The sequence below is a fragment of the Lathyrus oleraceus genome, chromosome 1 (assembly GCF_024323335.1).
Source record: "Lathyrus oleraceus cultivar Zhongwan6 chromosome 1, CAAS_Psat_ZW6_1.0, whole genome shotgun sequence".
Classification (NCBI taxonomy): domain Eukaryota; kingdom Viridiplantae; phylum Streptophyta; class Magnoliopsida; order Fabales; family Fabaceae; genus Lathyrus; species Lathyrus oleraceus.
Genome location: NC_066579.1, coordinates 230,164,495 through 230,181,281, shown reverse-complemented (window position 1 = coordinate 230,181,281; position 16,787 = coordinate 230,164,495).

Genomic DNA, 16,787 nt, shown 5'->3' with positions numbered 1-16,787 from the left:
TCTTTTGAGAGCTTGTGTTTTGGAAAAAAGAGGTGCTTGGGATTGTTATTTGCCTTTGATTGAGTTCACCTACAACAATAGTTTTCATTCGAGTATTGGTATGGCACCGTTTGAAGCTTTGTATGGTAGGAGATGTCGGACACCTTTATGTTGGTATGAGTCCGGTGAGAGTGTTGTAGTTGGACCGGAAATTGTTCAACAAACTACGGAAAAGATTAAGATGATTCAGGAGAAGATGAGAATTGCTCAGAGTCGTCAGAAGAGTTATCATGATAAGAGGAGGAAGTCACTTGAGTTCCAAGAGGGAGATCATGTGTTTCTTCGTGTTACTCCGATAACCGGTGTTGGTCGAGCTTTGAAGTCGAAGAAGTTGACACCTCGATTTATTGGTCCTTATCAGATTTTGGAGAAGATAGGAGAGGTAGCCTATCGCATCGCTTTACCGCCGTCGCTTGCGAATTTGCATGATGTTTTTCATGTGTCTCGGTTGAGGAGGTACATTCATGATCCGTCGCATGTAGTCCAAGTAGATGATGTACAGGTGAGAGATAACCTGACTGTTGAAACATCACCTATGAGGATCGAGGATCGAGAGTTGAAGCAGTTGCGGGGTAAAGAGATTGCCTTGGTGAAGGTAGCTTGGGGAGGACCAGCAGGTGGCAATGTGACTTGGGAACTCGAGAGTCAGATGAAGGAGTCTTATCCGGAGTTGTTCGCTTGAGGTATGTTTTCGAGGACGAAAACTCTTTTAGTGGGGGAGAGTTGTAACACCCCGATAATAATATGTATTTATTTAAATTAAATTAATAATATGTTTATTAATTTAATTAGAATATTTGAATTATTATTATTATTATTTTGGAATAATAATTATTGGGATAATTATTTATTGGAATAATATATAAGTTGGAATTTAGAAAAATCCCATTTTTTGGTAAAAAGGTTAATTTCACGTGAAAAGGGAAAAGAGGCAGAAAGGGCAAAAAGCAAAAGAACGAAAGTTGAAGGAAGGGAAAGCTTGGAGCTCAGAGACTGCCGGATTAACTCAGGTAAGGGGGGTTTATCGTTGATTAACGGGTATTATATGATAATATGTCATGGGTAGTGATAGACCTTTAATTTACCTTTGAATTGGATGAGTATGGTGAATTTGTGAAAATGATTGATGAATGGAATTGGATGATAAATCGAAGCAAACCCGTAGAAATTAGAGGGAATAGTGTTAGGATTTCGTGAGATTGAACAAGATATGAAGTGTATAAGACGATAGGAGGGATTTTGTGTAAGAATTGAATCGTGGAAGGTTAGATCGAATAGAACTCGTAGCAGAAAAGCCATTGCAGATCTGAGAATGCTGGTTTCTGGTCATACGCGTATGGCACTAGGCAATACGCGTATGAGATGGCTGGTACGCGTATGGCGCTAGGCAATACGCGTATGGATGAGGAAGATGATGTTTTTAACGTAAAATGGTCTCTGTTGGTACGCGTATGAGAAGTTGGTACACGTAGCATACGCGTATGGAAGTGGGCAATACGCGTATGGCTTGGTCAGGATTTGGGCAATACGCGTATGGGCATAGGCAATACGCGTATGGGCAGGATTGTGATTTCCTGTGCTGCTGTTGTGCAGTTTTTGACTGTTTGGGCTGAGTAGTGAGACTTAGCTGAGGTATGATGTTGTAGGGATCATTTCCCGTTGTTTTGAGTAGTATAGGTATTAGTAGAGTGAGCTAATACTGTGTTTGATTATGTGGCATGATATAATATGCTTTTGTGATAAATTGTGTTGACAATGTGTGATGGTATACATGATGTTGTGAATGTATGCATTTGTGAATAGACTATCCTATGACTTAGAGTGTGAGCATGTGTCTATTCTTGATTATTGTGGATGTTGCATTGCTAGGTGATTAGCATGCATATTGTGGCCTTCGGGTGGTAGCTAATTCCCATGGTGAGGAATTAGTGAGTTTAGTCATTTTTGGACTGTTGTTGATTTGTTTGCATGCTAGGTGATTAGCGTGCATTTCATGGCCCATTTGGGGTGGTAGCTAATTCCCATGGTGAGGAATTAGTGAGTGAGTCACTATGTCTCAAACGAGTGGGACTAGTGAGCTTGGTAGCCGTGCCTGGGTTTGGACGGTGAGGTTGAACTATATGTTCACAAATAGTCGGTACCGCATGCATGGAGTCTCATTGCATAATATATGTATGGCGTGTAATATGAATGGATGTATTCCAATATTACATGTGTGTTTGTGTTGGTATTGTTGTGTGGTCATTGAGTATGGTTTGAGATTATACATATGCTATATGTTATTGTTGAGTATGATGTTGGGGTTGATATTGCTGTTATTGAGTATGTGGTCTGGTTAGGGTGATTTGATGCGTTATTTACTTAACATTACATAATGTTGTATAATGCTCGTTATATTGATTGAGGAACTCACCCTTACACTTATTTTTCAGGTAACGAGAAATGAGTCGAGTAGAAGCTAATGCTTGGAGTCTAGAGTAGTTTCTTATGGGTCATGCTCTGATAGATGTAACATCGGGAGGGAATGTTTTAATTAATTTGATTTCTGTTGTTGAATGATTGACATGTATTGTGTACATGTTTTACATTGATGTTGAATTGATTCCGCTGCGATTTATGCAGAGCATCTTATTTTTATTAAAGAAATGAGCATGACAGGATATTTTGATAATTGTTGTGAAATGATTGTGTGACACCCTTCGGGGCATAATTACTCTGATGAATATATATATTGTTATTTTAATTATAATAATTTGGGGGTATTTAGAAGGGTGTTACACCAGGCGGGTAAACCTGGTTCTGGAGGAAACATTTGATGTCATAATACCATGGCTTATCATCTTTTACTTCTTCAACTGCAAATACATGAGCTGGTCTATCCAAGCACATTACGGTGATATTGGGAACTTCATTCCAATATTTAACCACAATCATGGAAGCAAGCGTAGCAAGAGCATCTGCCACCCGATTATCATCTCGAGCAATATGATGGAAGTCAACCTCAATAAAGAACGTTGAAATCCTCCTCGCATAATCTCTGTATGGAATAAGACCAGGCTGAGTCGTTTCCCATTCACCCTTGATCTGATTGATAACGAGGGCCGAATCACCATAAATATCAAGATGCTTGATCCTAAGAGCAATGCATTCTTCCAATCCCATAATACAGGCCTCATACTCAGCCATATTATTCATGCATTTGAAAGTTAGCCTTGCTGTAAAAGGAATATGTGTGCCCTGAGGAGTAATGTTTACTGCCCCAATACCATTTCCATACTGATTCACAGCGCCATCAAATATCATACTCCATCTGGAACCAGGTTCTGGCCCTTCATCGAGTGTAGGCTCATCACAATCTTTCATTCTCAAATACAGAATCTCCTCATCTGGGAAGTCATACTGAACTGACTGATAATCTTCAATCGGCTGATGTGCCAAGTGGTCAGCCAAGCTACTACCTTTAATAGCCTTTTGAGCTCGATACTCAATATCATACTCAGATAACAACATCTGCCAACGGGCAATCCTCCCAGCTAAAGCAGGCTTCTCAAAGATATACTTGATTGGATCCATTCTGGATATCAACCAAGTTGTACGATTTATCATATACTGGCGTAAACGCTTAGCGGCCCAAGCCAAAGCACAACATGTCTTCTCAAGCATTGAGTATCGAGACTCACAATCAGTGAACTTCTTACTCAGGTAGTACATAGCATATTCTTTCTTTCCTGATTCGTCTTGCTGACCAAGGACACAACCCATCGAGTCTTCAAGAACTGTCAGATACATGATCAAAGGTCTTCCTTCTACAGGCGGAGACAGGATCGGAGGTTCAGACAGATATTCTTTGATACTGTCGAAAGCTTTCTGGCAATCCTCGGTCCAATCATGAGACCGATCTTTCTAGAGGAGCTTGAATATCGGCGCACATGTGGCAGTCATGTGGGATATGAATCTGGAAATGTGATTCAAGCGACCAAGAAAACCTCGGACTTGCTTCTCAGTTTTGGGCGCAGGCATCTCTAGTATTGCTTTGACCTTTGCAGGATCAACCTCAATACCTCTTTCGCTGACAATAAAGCCCAATAACTTGCCGGAACGGACTCCAAATGTACACTTGTTGGGATTCAGACGAAGGTTGAACTTTCTCAAACGCTGAAAAAGCTTCACCAAGTGCTCTACATGTTCAACTTCCGTTCTCGACTTAGCAATCATATCATCAACATAGACCTCAATCTCCTTGTGTATCATATCATGGAACAAGGTAGTCATATCTCGTTGATACGTAGCTCCGGCATTCTTCAAACCGAAGGGTATCACTCGATAACAGAATGTTCCCCAAGGTGTGATGAATGTTGTCTTCTCCATATCCTCGGGTGCCATCTTAATCTGGTTATATCCGGAAAATCCGTCCATAAATGAGAAGACTTTGAATTTAGCTGTATTGTCTACTAACATATCAATATGTGGTAGAGGGAAATCATCTTTCGGACTAGCTTTATTCAAATCTCTATAATCCACACACATTCAGACTTTTCCGTCTTTCTTAGGCACAGGCACAATATTGGCCACCCATTGAGGATATGTAGAAGTCACCAGAAACCCCACATCAATTTGCTTCTGAACTTCTTCTTTGATCTTTACTGCCATATCAGGATGAGTTCTTCTGAGCTTCTGCTTCACAGGCACGCACTCAGGCTTTAGAGGCAGGAAATGTTGCACAATATCTATATCTAGACACGGCATGTCTTCATATGACCAAGCAAAGATATCAACATATTCTCGTAGCAATTCGATTAACCCCTTCTTAATTGATTCTTCCAGGAGTGCCCCGATCTTTACTTCTCGCACACAATCCTCAGACCCCAAGTTGACTGTTTCCAGATTCTCAAGATGCGGCTGAATGATCTTCTTTTCATGCTCAAGTAGACGGGTAATCTCGTCAGGAATCTCTTCAACATCATCTTCCTCTGCCTCAAATACAGGGAACTCAAAATTGGGAGATGGGGTTGGATCATTATGTTCAATGGGTTTAGAAATCAACCTGCATAATGATTTTGGATATGAAAAGCTTGTAGAAATCAAACAAGGCAAATCATTATGCAGATGAAAAGATTGATTTTATTCTTTTTTAGGGTTTTTTGTGATCACCAATTTCATGCAAAAAAAGTGAAAAGGGAAAATAATTGGAAAAACAAACATTTAACATGAATTTATTGAATGAAAATATCATTGTATTTATGTTGCCAACAATGTCATCACTTCTCCTTTTGGCATGGGAGAAGGGTTTTTAAACAAAGTGATCATTAAGTTGACTAGTGGACAACTGTTGGAACATCCACAGCGACCCAATTGTTGCAGATCCTTCCAGGGATGACAAAATTGTCAGAATTCTCTGCATCCTCTTCCAAGACAGTAGCAGCTTCCTCATTCTGACCGGTGTGGATGAAACCTCCACTCTTGAATAGCCCTTTCTCATTGAAGACCCCAGAAGAAAAGCCAATGCCAGCCCGAGACTTATTGTCTTCCAGCTCAATCATTTTTCCCAAACCAGCAATTGCACCACACTCAATGGCCAATTTCGCATCTTTATAGGAAGTAAATGAAGGAGTTCTCTTCTCAACAGGCTCAGCTATAGATAAAGCTTGGAAAGGAGTTCCAACTTCATCCTCAGCATCTATGTATGAGAAGGAAGACAAGTGGCTAACCAGGAGAGCCTTTTCTCCCCCTACCACTACCAGTTTCTTATTCTTAACAAATTTCAGCTTCTGGTGTAGGGTGGATGTCACGACACCAGCCTCGTGAATCCATGGTCTGCCTAAGAGACAGCTATATGATGGGTGAATATCCATAACCTGGAAGGTAATTTGGAAATCACTTGGTCCAATCTTGATAGGGAGATCAACTTCCCCAATCACAGTCTTACGCGACCCATCGAAAGCTTTCACAATAACTCCACTCTGCCTCATGGGAGGCCCTTGATGTGACAATCTGGAAAGAGTGGATTTTGGCAATACATTCAGGGATGACCTAGTGTCCACCAGCACATTGGACATGGCGACGTCTTTACAATTCATGGATATGTGTAAAGCCAAGTTGTGGTCTCTTCCTTCCTCAGGGAGATCAGAGTCACAAAAACTCAAATTGTTACAAGCAGTAATGTTTGCAATAATGCTATCGAACTGTTCTATAGTGACACATGATCTACATATGCCACATCCAAAACTTTCTGCAGAGCCTCTCTATGTGGTTCTGAATTCAGAAGTAAAGATAACACGGATATCTTGGATGGCGTTTGTAGAAGCTGGTCTACAACATTGTACTCACTCTTCTTGATGAGCCTCAGCATCTCATCATAGTCTTCTTTCACATTGCCGTTAGGGCCAACAGAAGTAGGAGCTTTTTGTACAGAGGAGGGTTTAACAACAGGTGCCGGATTCGGGGTGCTCACAGCATTCCCAATCGGGCGCTCAACAAAATCAGCTTTAGCCTGAGGCTTTGGTGGTGCTGAAAGCACACGACCGCTACGGGTCAAACCACTTACATCAGCAATATTCACAACAGAGGAGGACGGCAAAGTCACCTATTTTTCCCATCTTCTACAGCAATTACATTGTAACGGAAGGGAATTGCCTTTTCCGAAGAATACGGCACAGGACCGGCAGGCTTAATGATCAGGGAAGGAGAAACCTTCTGCTTGCTACCATCATACTTAATGATAACAGGCTCGGGTATCCGAAACACTAGGGAAATCACGTTGACCTCTGGCTCATCTTCGTCAACATTCCTATTCTGAAGGATCTCAATAACTCCTTCGTCCAGCATTTCTTGAAGATCTTTACGCACCTGGCGACAACCAAATCGGTTAACAGAGCCAATTCGACACCTATCATGATCGTGTTCATAGTGACTGTAATCACACAACAAACGATGCAACTCGACCAACGACTGTTGAATGTTGCTGACATATTTGACTTTGTACTTGCCAGGGCAGCCCTGGACCATGTTGACAGATTTCCCATGCTCGGGCAATGGGTTCTTCTTAACATTAGGACCTACGTCCTCAAAGCCCAAAATGCCACACCTCATAAGGTCCTGAACCTTGGTCTTCAACGGAAAGCAATTCTCCACGTCGTGGCCGGGAGCACCAGAGTGGTATACATAATGCAAATCAGGCTTATACCACCATTGAGGGTTAGCAGGTCTAGCTGGCGGGTCTCTCGGAGTAACCAACTTCCTCTCTATCAAAGAGGGATATAACTCTGCGTATGTCATCGGAATCGGATCGAAAGTGATCTTCTTCCTCTCATAACTCGTGCTGGTTTGATTACTGTTGCGAGGCTGATAGGCCTGCTGTTGAGGACGATGTTGTTGTTGTTGATATTGCTGAGATGATTGTTGATTGTTATTATGTTGTTGATACTGTTGATTATCTCTAAAAACAGGTGCTATATGAGCCACCTGGTGCTGATTACCGGCGGGACGCACAGTCTTCCTCCTCACAGAGGGTCTTCTAAGTTTAACATGGGAGGTCACAACATGTGCCTCTCCATCTTTCTTCTTTGCAAACGCCCCATATCGTTTGGCAGAAGAGCCTTCTTCTTTGGTCAGACGCCCTTCTCTAACCCCTTCTTCTAGATGCATCCCCATATTCACCATCTCGATGAAGTCAGAAGGAGCGCTAGCAATCATCCGCTCATAATAGAATGAACTCAAGGTCTTCAGAAAGATCTTGGTCCTTTCTTTCTCTTCTAGCGGAGGCACAATCTAAGCTGCCAACTCTCGCCACCTCTGGGCGTACTCTTTGAACGTTTCCTTGTCCTTCTGGGACATGTCCCTTAGCTGATCTCTATCGGGAGCCATATCCATATTGTATTTGTATTGCTTGACGAAGGCCTCACAAAGGTCGTTGAAGGAACGGATGTTCGCACTATCAAGCCCCATATACCAACGCAGAGCTGCACCAGACAAATTGTCCTGAAAGTAGTGGATGAGCAACTGGTCGTTATTAGTCTGAGTTGACATCTTCCTGGCGTACATGACCAGGTGGCTGAGAGGACAAGTATTCCCTTTATTTTTTCAAAGTCAGGGACCTTAAATTTCACCGGAATCTTCACATTGGGAACCAAGCATAATTCGGCAGCAGACTTGCCAAAGAGATCCTTTCCTCTAAGAGTTTTCAATTCCTTGCGCAGCTCAAGAAATTGATCATTCATAGCGTCCATCTTCTCATGAACATCTGGGCCCTCAGACGACTCAGAATGATAGATGGTGTCGTCTACCCTAGGCACGGTATGTACGATAGGAGGAGGAACAGCAAGGACCAGGCTAGATGCCGGCATAGAAGCAAAAGTTGGAGCAGGGCCCTCAGGCATAAAGTTGGGAGGCATCCCCCACGGTAACCCGGCTGGCATAGCTGTCGGAATAAAGTGTGCACTGGCTGCAGGCACAGTCGAGGAAACAATCTCAGAGATGACTGTCCTCTCGGGAGGAGTTGAAGGTGTTGAAGAAGACTGGCTCTGGGCAGCCAGGAACGATTCCATCAAAGCACTCATTCTGGCGACTTCCTCTTTGAGTTCACGGTTCTCTTGCTCTAGATGATCCATCAATCTAGAAGAGTTGGCTCTAGTGTAGTACCGGTGAGTCAGCTTGTCTTCAAAATAAATGAAGAGCACAGAGTTAGACCACAGGACCAGAAGCCGGGAACAAAACCTGCTTATGCATATGATGCATGCAATGCTTATGCATATGATTTGTTTTTATTTCAAAGGAACTTTAGGGTTTTATTTGAAAATTTTGGAAATATTACGCATTTTATCGCATATGGAAATATCTCATCATATATCATCAGGGAAAAGAAGTACAGCATTGTCAATCATATACAAGAGAAAAGGAAAATAATCATCCTATGGATCCCTAGAAGCTCGGGACACGGGAAAAACAGATGCACGAAGCCTCTTCACCTCTCTCTCGTAAGCTGCCTCCATATATACTTTCTCCTTAGTGAGTCAATCATATCTCCTCTTCCAAAACTTGGAAGACTGAGGAAGTAGAGAAGTCCACGCATCATCAGGATCATCAATAACCTGATGCTCGAGGAACTCTATCAGAGCATCTTTCTCCTTAATCTGCTGAAGCAACTCTTCCCTTTCACGGATCCAGGCACGTGAACGGTCTACGTCTCTTAACTCCTCTACTCCTTGGTTAGGTAGGGTTGAAGGCCCAGCCACAAGCAAAGGTGTAGGTCTCGGATACTCGTAAGGCATGAGATACTCAGATGCTCTCTTCCTTACCCAAGCAGTGTATGGCTCCATAGCAATGCAATTCTTAGGACCCAACTCCTTCCTTCCTTTCTTATGGACCTTGCACCAAGCGCGAATCATTTTGGCCTTCAAGCCTTGGGGATCTTTACCCTCCTGAATGAACACACCCTCTAACAGAATGTTATTAGGTTTATCCTTTAGGGGGAACCCAAGCTGACGACGTGCTAAAACGGGGTTGTAGTTAATCCCACCACATGTACCAAGAAGAGGCACATTGGAGAATTCACCACAAGAGTCAATAATCTGCACACCATCATATACACGATTATACCAAGAGATATCATCATTAGTGAGAGACATAAGTCTCGTGGACCACCGTAGACATCCCTTGTTCTCCTTGAAGGCGACCGTCTGAGGTAAGTGAGAAATTAACCACTTATACAACAGAGGCAAACAACACACAATAGCGCCACCACCCTTTGCATTCCTCATATGCAAAGAGAAATAGGTATCACCCAACAGAGTCGGAACGGGATTAAGAGCAGAGAAGATCCTAATAGCGTTCACATCCACAAACTTTTCGATCTTGGGGAACAATACCAATCCATAGATGAGAAGTACAAATATGGCTTCAAAGGCATCCTCACTCACGGCCTTCCCATAAACAGTAGCTTGAGCAATGAGGAACTCAGAAGGGAGACCTTGAATTCCATCTTTGGTAGTCATATGAGCACCAACCAGGGATTCATCTATGTGCAACATGTCAACTATCTCTCGAGAAGTAGGAATACTCTCCAAGCCACTGAACGGCAACTGATCCAGAATCGGTATACCCACAAGATAAGCATACTCCTCAAGGGTAGGCAAAAGCTGGAAATCCGGAAACGTGAAGCAACAGTACAAGGGATCATAAAACTGCACCAATACACTCATCAGACCTTCATCCACCTGATTAGTCAGAAGAGGAAGAAGCTTCCCAAAACGAGCCTTGAAACCCAAAGGATCTAATACATAGGATGTCAGATTCCTTAACTCTTTCAAATCTGGTTGTCTGAAGCTGTACTTCTTTGTATTCCTTCTTTGTTTGTCCATGTCTGAAAATTTTGCAAATAAACCCCTTAAGTTCCTTGAATATTTTCTTTTTTTGGATGATATGGATGCAGATGAATGCATGAATGCATGAATGCAACAATCACACTCAAGGATCAAGCAAAGCACACCAAACAAAGGTCATGGGATGGATCATATTATCCTTAATATCAATCATCCATTTTGGTGGATTATGGTTTACACCTTATCAACACCCAAGTTCCATTGATATTAAGGATATATGAACAGATCAATCATGAATCAAGGGTTTGTTGCAAGTCACGAGCATGGAGTCTCGGTTAAGAACCACCCAAAGGGAGTGTACTAGGGTTTAAACCTGCCAAACATGTTCTACAAGAGGTTCCCATAGTCATCATCCCATCTTTCAGATATTATCGGAGAAACAACTACTCGTATTCCAAAAATATTCTCAAGAGAGACTCTTATGAGTATAGTATCGCGTAACAATCCTATCAAATCTTACATTTGAACGACTTCCGCACTACATCCTAATAATAGGCCAAGATGGGTTTGGTAAACTAAGGTCCTTGGCTTCTAAGGTCTATATTGGAAAGAGGAATGTCTAACCACAACTTACTTGTGTGACATTATTGATCCCAACATGACCTCCACCAAGTGAATGGACTCGCAAGTCAACATGCTAAGGAATAACTCCACACAAGTCGACAAGACTACGCCATTCTCTTATCCTAAATGCACTCGAGTTCGGGTATAGAACTCATCTCACAAAGATCACCAAGCATACAAGCAATTAATAAATCAAGCAATTCAATCATTACAAACAATACAGTAATCACAAATTGCACAAAAATATGTCACAAACAATATAGTACAACAAGGGTGAAAAATTGGCAAAACCCACTACGGAGAATTGTCCCCAGCATAGTCGCCACTTTTCTGTAGCGGTGTATTCGTTACCATTGGAGATATTGACTAAATCCAAGGTAAATCATACAAAGTCGAGTCGCCACCACACTTCTATTTATCCAAAGGAATGGTTAGAAAGCGAACAAAAACCTAAAAGTTTTACAAACAAAACTAGTAAAAGAAACAGAGATCTGGGTAAGGGGGTTGGTTATGCAATGTGAAGGTGTTAGGCACCCAAAGCATCCTAGGTACTCCTAGGGAGCCCTTTTCACGCTTGTTGCAAAGGTAGTTGTTTTTTTGTGAAATTTTATTTATGCAAACATGATTGAAGAGATGAGAAAAGAATATACAAGTTTATTTACATTTTGTGTTTGGATGGATGAACCCATTGCCTACGTACCCTCTTATGAAAAGATTGGGATCAAAACCTCATAGTTCAGGTAAAAAAATTCAAAACAAATGAGTGGATTGATTGGTCCAAAAGCCTTAAGGTCTTTTGTTATCAAAGGGAGAAAACTCAACCTGAAAAACCACAAGTCCACCATGTGAGGATAGCTTCAACATGCTAGTGAGGGGTTAACCCTATAATAAGCATGGAAGAATTATTATCCATCACTAAGGACATAGGTGAGTATTACATCTACCACAAAGACAACTCAAACCTAATAGCTAAAGGTTATGAATAATTTGATCAAGAAGTGGACATGGAACCACAAAAGAAACATTTGAATGGGTTATATTTACCAATTAGAAGTATATACAAAATGGTAAAAGTTGACTTAAAGATTCAATTCACAATGAGTGTTATGAAAAGAAAGTTTGAAAATCAAAAGCATAAGGCTTAGGTTTCTAATGTTGAAAACAAGTCAAATGTTTGCACAAAAAGGTTTTGGTTTAGGTTAAGATGGAGAAATGAGGAAAACAAAAGGTTAAGTTCTAAAGAACAAAAAGGTGATGGATATGGAATGAAACCACACTAGGAGTTCCTCTCTTGAGATCATATAGATGATCCAAGTAAGTTCCCATCCTTTGGAATAAGCAAGCACAAAGCAAAAGCAATCACACAAGTCTCATAAGAGATCCTCAATAAAAGGAAACAGAATGCCAATACATGGACTTACACTCGACTCCTAACAACAAAAAGGAACAGAATGCCAATACATGGACTTACACCCGATTCCTAACAACAAAACGGAAACAGAATTCCAATACATGGACTTATATCCGACTCCCAACCATAACAAACAAATATCAAAAGCAAGCACATCAAAAGTTCACAAGCAAACAATCATCACACACTATATACATACAAGAGGCTTCAAACAGAAGGGTAGGCTTTAGTCAAGAGGGGTCATATCAACCTCGACAAACAAGCCAAATTGAACAAGGGTAATCTGTAGCTCTTAACCACTAACATTAAGAGTTAGGGTGAAGCTGATCAAAATGGAAATGAGGATGAGACCTCATGCTCTTAACCCTGACCGGGGCGAGCTCATGACAAAGAAAGTGTGGGGATCCAGAAAGTGATATCCTATTCCACTTGACACACACTGGATAAAGATCTTGGGTACATGTTCAAAAGCATCAGCACGTAGTGCGAGCATAATGAACGACTCACTGAATAACGGGGGATTGGCTACTAATCCCTTTTATCCGTCAATTGCCTCAATTCTTGGAGGACTTATCAAGTAACACATGCATCATCTTATAGGTCTTTGGCACAAATGTAAACAAACACAAACAGAGCCTCTTAAGGAGGACTTGCCAGCAAAATGCCTACCAAAAAGGTGACAGAACTTCCAGACTACATGGAGTAAGAAGATAACTACCTAAGTGGTGTATCAACCACAATCCAAAGCTCAAGCAATAGCTAAAAGCAAGCAACTAATGTACCTGTACAAAAGCTAAACAGTTAATACTTCAGTCAGAAAAGCAACAGACAAACAGTGGATCTTTCACAGTTAAACAATTCAATGAACAATGCTCAAGCATTCAAATGAACTCAAGCACATCATTTAAGATCCTACAAAACAAACAAAAGTTAGAATTCAAATCATTTGCATCTCACAAAGTGAGAACAAATCAACCATCAATGCTAAATGTCCAAACCTGAAACACAAAGCACAATTAGTTTATGTACAAAACACTAGTACAAAGACTAAGTTCAAAACCAAACCAAATGATCAAAACAGAACTCAATCTTTCATATAATGCACATCCAAACATGTCACAAAATGTCCTCAAAAGGACCAACATTAATTCAATAAGCAAATATCTCAAATGGCTCATGCTATGCAATGATCAAAAAATGTGCACAAAATGGACTTCCAACTTAGAAAATCTAAATCAAAACAGAAATGCATGCAATGACCTTGAAATTTTTTATGCAAGTTCCTTATGTCATGAACAATCATTATGCAAAAAATCAAATCCAGAAAAGTTCAAATGATAGATGAACAAAAATTCACAAATGCAATGTTCAAAATGTGACACAAATTGTCACATACATCTTCATGTGTCAAAAACAATGATAGCATATGAGAAAAAATTCCAAACCAGTGACCAAAAATCATATCATGAGTGAAGATCAAGCATACAAAAAATCAGATCAATTGGCTCAAAGATGAAGATTTCACAAAGCATTGAACACAACATATCAATTTAACACAACAGCAATTCAAAAATTCACAATTAAAAAAACAGACATCAACAAATCATGAAAATAATACTAAAAAGATCTAGACATTAAAACAAAACTATGAAAAAAATTGGAGTTAATTTGGATCATTTTTCAATTTTTAATGATTTTTCTAAGATGAACAAAATAAATGAAATATCAAAAGAAATATGGAGGGAAACAAATATTTGAATTAAAATCAGAAATATTCATGGCCACATGATGAGGCGTGCAAAAGCAATCCACGGTCCAGATTTAAAACACCAAAATGCACAGCTTCATTAATACACTTCAGCATACACATCAGCAAGTCAAGACACGCATGGCAAGTCAAAGTAGTTCATAGCCAATCAATATTCCACTCAGCAAATACACATGGAAGCCACATCAATAAATGAAACGATACGTTTCATTAAATCTAGTCATCACGCCACTCAGCAAGTCAAGGCAAGCGTGGCACGGTCAAAGCAATTACAACCAAACAAACATCCAAGCAAGCGCATACGTGTATCCACATGGCATAAACCCTAGCATGTTGTAGAGACGCCGGAGCTAAGCTCTGGTCATCTTCTCCGGCCAACTCCGGCGGAGCTCCAGACCAAAATTTTCCAGAAATCAACAAATTATACATCATTCGAAACCTCTTACAATGCATAATCCAAATATCAATTCAATTTAACCTAATTCTTCCTAGATTGCACGGATCGAACGAAAACATTATTGAGATCCAAACTTTAAGTTCACATAACATGCACAATACTCATCCATTTTCAATTCTAATTATATCTACATGCTCCAGGAAATGAGATCTACACATTTATGGTCATAAAACATCAAAAGGAGAGATCGAATTTTTCACTTACTTGAAATGGAGGTTGCTGAAATCGTGCTATCAACAGCTCTAGAGCTCCAGATCTACTCCACTACAACTGTCTTGAAGCTTTGTGCAAAGAGAATCCACTGAAACCAACTGGATCTAGCTCAAATTCAAACCTCCATTTCCAAGAAGATGCACTTGAACAGCTCGAATATGGACTGAATTGATCAAAGTAATGGTTGAATCTTGATCAATGAAGGATGATGATCAAGATTATGCAATAATTTCTGGTGTTTGTGTGAAGAAATGAAGAATTCGAAGAGAGAGAATTTTGGAGGGAAACTTGAAAATTCAGATCTGAAAATGCTTCTTTTCTTCAATTATGGTTAGGGTTTGGCTTTTATATGGTTCATTAATCTCACTGAAATCCAAATTAGGCATTGGTTAAACATGATTAGTGAGATGTGGATCAAATTGCAAAAATGCACATTGACACCTCATGGCCATAATGCACGTCCAAATTCTCATGCAAGGGCTGGAAATTACTCATGGACATCCAATGGTCATGATGGAATGGTTGTCTTGCTTGTATCATAAGCCAAATTTAAATTATGGAAATTCCCTCCAAAATGATCACATGAGAAATGATGAGCATACACACTTTTCCCATGCATGGCAATGGTTCATTTGAAATGTCTTGATCAAGAGAAGCATTTTGCAAAAAGAATGGACCAAATTGGAGCTTTGTATCAAAAGTTATGCCATTTTGAACTTCCATGTACACCTTGTGATCAAATGACTGTAACTTCTCAACCATTCATCATATGGACATGAATTAGGACTTTCTGGAAAGGGGAGAGAAAGATCTACAACTTTCATGTTCACCAAAAATCCATTTGAAACATCTTTGATATTGACAAGTCAAGTTGAATGTGGACCAAAAACTTGCCAAATTTGGAAACTTTGAATTACAAGTCATTTTCCATTTTTAGTAACTTTTGCCATGACCTTTGAATCTTCAAGATGGATGATTAGAATGAATAATAGGCCTCATTTGAACATGATTGAGCTGTTTCAACTCATTTCCCAACCTCAAAGCCCTCAGTTGACTGCACAGTTGACTTTTTGGTCCTCAGATGACCTTGAAATGCTCTGATGAACTTGAGCCTCTACCACTTGATGGAATAGCTCCAAAATGGAACCCTAGCTCATGTAAGCTCCTTAAAATGATCATGTGGTCCTCATCTCAAGAAAAATACCTCATCTCATGCACAACGGATCTTCTTGAAGCTCTTGACCTGATGCTTGCTTTAGCTACAACCAAAAAAGTTAATGACATATTTTTGTGCTTTTGGTTAGTGAAACAAAACAAGAAAAGCAATGATATACAATTCAAGCATGCCTGGTGATCTCAAACCACTCACAAGGAAGTCCCACCCAAAGGGAAAGGAAGCCAAGATGCTCAAAGATCCTTGAGGCTATGCAATGCAATGCTATGATGCCATGAGGGATCTTAGGGACAAAATTGGGGTTTTACAGAAGGTATGGGAACTTCCTTTCCGTCTTCAATCATTGTAGCATTATATTTGTAAGGAACAACTCTTCCAGATTCATAGGGTGCAGGACCCTCCAGCCGAATAACCAAAGGAGAAATGACAGACTCTTAGCTATTATAGGCAATCACAACTGGTTCCAGGATATTGAAATGAGGAACTATGACACTCACATCATGGTCGTCTTCATCCCTTTCTCTAGTAATCTGAATAATATTTTCATCCAGCATCTCTTGTAAATCTCTCTTTACCATAACACATCCTTGAGGGTTTCCTGAACAGATACGACAACAAACATGATTGTGTTCGTAATAACTTAGCTCGCACAAAGTTTCATGCATATTGACCAAGGATCTTCTAATCAGATTGACATCAAAGACACGATACTTTTCAGGACATCCCTCAAGTATATTCAAAGTTGCACCACCATGTTTAGGAAACAAATTGGCTTGCACCTTAGG